Source organism: Bactrocera dorsalis, chromosome 1 (genome assembly GCF_023373825.1).
Source record: "Bactrocera dorsalis isolate Fly_Bdor chromosome 1, ASM2337382v1, whole genome shotgun sequence".
NCBI lineage: Eukaryota > Metazoa > Arthropoda > Insecta > Diptera > Tephritidae > Bactrocera > Bactrocera dorsalis.
This window is the reverse complement of record NC_064303.1, coordinates 53,126,952-53,131,729: the sequence shown is the minus strand read 5'-3', so window position 1 is coordinate 53,131,729 and position 4,778 is coordinate 53,126,952. Positions and strand designations below refer to the sequence as shown.

Below are 4,778 nucleotides of genomic sequence, written 5' to 3'. Positions count from 1 at the left end.
TAAAGTCAGAAATGTATTTAATGTTAAGAGAAGAGTAACAAAACAACCTTTTGCCTGGTTTTCATTAGGTCAAAATAATTGACATCAAAAACTGCCTCAACGAGCAGCTGTAATTTGGTGTCAAATGCGTTTTCATTGTGTCATAAAAATTCATCAAATGTCGATATAGCAGTGCATTTTAAAAACTGCCCACAATATTTGGTGTCAGATGATTGACAACCCGTTTTCACTATAGATGTCACTTTTGAACAGGCAGTTTGGACAGCTGATTGCAAACTCAATTATTTTTAAAAAAGTGCGTGAAAAAAGTGAAAGGAAAAGAAAAAAATGAATAAAAATAAAACGATTGCAATAGCAACAGCCGCGCTATTTGTAGTAACAACATTAAGGGCTTGGAAAAGGAAGCGGACTCAACAAAGGAATCTAAAACGGTGGTGGATTAGACCAGGACTAAGGAATCGTTCCACCTGTGGTTTTTATAATACACTACGAGCCAATCTGGTTTCTCAGGATTCAAAGTGGTTGAAGAACTTCCTGAGGATGACTATGGAAGATTTTGACTTTTTAGTGGCGCGCCTTACTCCACATATTTATAAACTAAATACAAGATTCCGTGAAGCGATATCGGTCGGTGAAAGACTGGCGGTAACACTACGCTATTTAGCCACAGGAGATAGCTTCTCAAGTTTAATGAGTGTTTTCCTATTGGGAAAAACTACTATCTGCCATGTAGTGCATAACACGTGTAGTGCAATTTTTAAAGCTTTAAAGGACGAGTTTTTAAAAGTGAGTATTCATGCCTATTCACGTTAGTCAGTGATAAAATATAAAATATTTTCTAATAAGGTTCCAAACACTCATGACGAATGGACAGAAATAGCGGAACGTTTTTACCAGCGATGGAATTTCCCTAATTGTTGCGGTGCGTTGGATGGGAAACATATAGCGATTCAGGCGCCTGCGAACTGCGGTTCTGAGTATTTCAACTACAAGAAATACAATAGCATCGTTTTGATGGCAATGGTTGATGCCGACTATAAATTTTTATTTGTTGAAGTTGGAGCTTATGGTCGGGAATCTGATGGAGGCGTTTTCGCAAGGTAAAACTAATATAAAATAATATCATTGAACGTTAATAACTAAAAAACATTGTTATTTTTCAGATGTGCTCTCTCGACGGCACTTGCAGAAAACAGTTTAAATTTTCCGCCAGCAAAGTCACTTCCACATGAAAGTGATGAAATGCCATTTGTCATTGTAGCTGACGACGCTTTTCCATTAAAAACATACATAATGAAACCATTCAGCTTCCGCAATCAAGTGATGTCGTACAAAATATTTAATTATAGGCTATCCAGAGCAAGAAATGTGGTGGAAAATGTGTTTGGCATTTGTGCATCGCGTTTTCGGATCCTCAGAAGGCCGATGGACGTTACTTCCGAACATGCGACAGTTATTGTCCTCGCGATTTGTGTATTACATAATTACCTATTAATACGCAAGTCTATATATATACGAAAGTCTGACGTAGACAAAGACACAAATGGCATTACCGATCCAGGTAATTGGCGAATGGAGTTGGGGGAAAATGGAATGCTTCCATCAGTTCGGCCAAGCAGTGTTTTAGGTAGACCAGCAGACAGCGCGATAAATGTCCGTGAAAGATTTATGGAGTATTTCATGACTCCTCATGTAGAGGTTGAATGGCAATATAATAGGACAATATTACATAACTCTTCTTTGTAGTTTACTCCTATCTTTCTCATTTATAAATGTGTAATTCTATAATTTAACTTATTTTGTAAATACAAAATATTTTCATTATACCTATTTTAAAAACTTTCTGAATTTTAAATAAATCAAAAGTTATATCATTTCGAATTCAATATATATTTATATAATTCATTTCGAATTTTATATTTATTATTTTATTACTAATTATAAAAATACAAATTTCATTTAAAAAAATATATAAAAAGATATAAAAAAGGAACATTAGGTACATCATTTCAAATTATGTTTTATTACATATACAATACTGCAACTGTTTTTACCGTGTGAATTTCTGCTGATACTTGAATATCAACTCACATATGTCCTGCTTGAATTCTCTGGCCAGTTGTGGAGATTCTTGGTCCCACTCACGGCCGTTTGATGCCACAAAGTTGCCTAAATCATCCCAAGCATCAGTTTTTGTAGCAGATGTGAGAGTCTCCAGCGCACGTTGAACTACTTCAATGTATCCATCGTAATTTTTTTCAACACGACGTTTCCTTAAATTGGGTCGTGATGTAGATGGCGTTGGTGGTATATCGCCAGATACCGTTTCCGACTCAAACAATGTTGTTGGAGTGGTCAGGGTCGACGAGCTGTCCTATAATAACAAATAAACACATGAAAAATAAATATTAATATTTTTTTTATAAATTATTATATATACATATATATACTTCTTCTTCTTCTTCTTCACTGGCGTAGACACCGCTTACGCGATTATAGCCGAGTCAACAACAGCGCGCCAATCGTTTCTTCTCTTCGCTACGTGGCGCCAATTGGATATTCCAAGCGAGGCCAGGTCCTTCTCCACTTGGTCCTTCCACCGGAGTGGAGGTCTTCCTCTTCCTCTGCTTCGTCGAATAAATTCAGAGCTGGAGTGTTTTCATCCATCCGGACAACATGACCTAGCCGTCGTATATCTCGTACAGCTCACCGTTCCATCGGATGCGGTATTCGCCGTGGCCAACGCGCAAAGGACCATAAATCTTCCGCAGAACTTTTCTCTCGAAAACTCGCAACGTCGACTCATCGGTTGTTGTCATCGTCCAAGCCTCTGCACCATATAGCAGGACGGGAATTATGAGCGACTTATAGAGTTTAGTTTTTGTTCGTCGAGAGAGGACTTTACTTTTCAATTGCCTACTCAGTCCGAAGTAGCACCTGTTGGCAAGAGTAATCCTGCGTTGGATTTCCAGGCTGACATTGTTGGTGGTGTTAATGCTGGTTCCTAAATAGACGAAATTATCTACAACTTCAAAGTTATGACTGTCAACAGTGACGTGAGTGCCAAGTCGCGAGTGCGACGACTGTTTCTTTGATGACAGGAGATATTTCGTCTTGCCCTCGTTCACTGCCAGACCCATTTGCGTTGCTTCCTTGTTCAGTCTGGAGAAAGCAGAACTAACGGCGCGGGTGTTGAGACCGATGATATCAATATCATCGGCATACGCCAGCAGCTGTACACTCTTATAAAAGATTGTACCTGCTCGATTCAGTTCTGCAGCTCTAATAATTTTCTCCAGCAGCAGATTGAAAAAGTCGCACGATAGGGAGTCGCCTTGTCTGAAACCTCGTTTGGTATCGAACGGCTCGGAGAGGTCCTTCCCGATCCTGACGGAGCTTTTCGTGTTGCTCAACGTCAGTTTACACAGCCGTATTAGTTTTGCGGGGATACCAAATTCAGACATCGCGGCATAAAGGCAGCTCCTTTTCGTGCTGTCGAAAGCAGCTTTGAAATCGACGAATAGGTGGTGAGTGTCGATTCTCCTTTCACGGGTCTTTTCCAAGATTTGGCGCATGGTGAATATCTGGTCGGTTGTTGATTTACCAGGTCTGAAGCCACACTGATAAGGTCCAATCAGTTTGTTGACGGTGGGCTTTAATCTTTCACACAATACGCTCGATAGAACCTTGTAGACCTATATATACTTACATTTATTAAATTTGAAGTGGTGCTCGCTTCAACATTTAATGTAGGCTCGTGGAACTTTAGCGAATTGTAGAGTGGGTTCATGGTAGTCGTTCTTCCAGCACCTTGTCCACTTTTTGTGTGAGCCCTTCGGTTGAAGGCCGCCTAAAAGATATATATATAATGAAATTTGTTGTGTACTATTGTGTACTATATGTGAAAAACTTACGCGAAAAGAACAACGAAGGCTGTTCCACTTGGCTGATACTTCGGCTCGTGGCATATTTAGTGTTTCTGCCACTTCATGCCACTGAGCCTCACGCAAATTCCTATCGCGATAATCCGCGGAAAGGAAATTCCAGGTTCCTTCCCTTGACTCCACTTCTTGAATTAGTTGCTCAGTCTCCTCCGCTGTCCACTTTGTTTTCATTTTTCGCACCCGCTTGATGCTTGGAATTAACATTTCTGTATTTGCACTCATTTCTTCTGCCATTTTAAAACTGAAAAAAGTTGAAATAATACATTAATTGAAATTAGAAAATATAATAAAACACTTACCTTGAAAAGTGAAAAATCTTTTTTATTTATTTGTGCACATCATTCGCGCGGCAAATGGAAATAATTTGCCAACATGTTGGCAAATCTAATTTTGATGTCAAATGTTGCCACATAACGTATTTTGATTGTTTTCATTTCGCTGTCAATTTAAATTGCCGTTCGTTGGCAAAAATGCCGGCAAACGCAACTGACACCATATGACAACCCGTTTTCATTATTTTGACAGCATTTGACGTCAAATATGACCTAGTGAAAACCAGGCATTTGTCAATGTTTTTTGTTGACTTGGAGCCAAGTACCAACAACAAAGAAATCTATGAGTTAAAACATTTGAATAATGCAAATATTAAAGTAGAGCCCCCTAGGCAAACAGGTGACATGGTTCAATGCCATCGATGCCAAGAATTTGGACGTACCAAAACGTATTGTAGAAAACCCTATAAATGCGTAAAATGTGGACTAATGCATCCAACCTCAGAATGCACAAAACCAAAAGTCACTTTACCAACGTGTGCTCATTGCCAACAACACCACG

General features: G+C 39.1%; 1 long non-coding RNA gene across 1 annotated transcript; it reads right to left on the bottom strand.

Moving 5' to 3' along the window:
* Positions 1-2,761: 2,761 nt before the first annotated feature.
* Positions 2,762-4,540, bottom strand: LOC125775738 (uncharacterized). The gene is made up of 3 exons (XR_007421346.1): positions 4,244-4,540; positions 3,915-4,185; positions 2,762-3,850 (listed from the first exon to the last, which is right to left on the bottom strand). It is a non-coding gene; the product is annotated as an uncharacterized LOC125775738 (long non-coding RNA).
* Between the last annotated feature and the right edge of the window lie 238 nt (positions 4,541-4,778).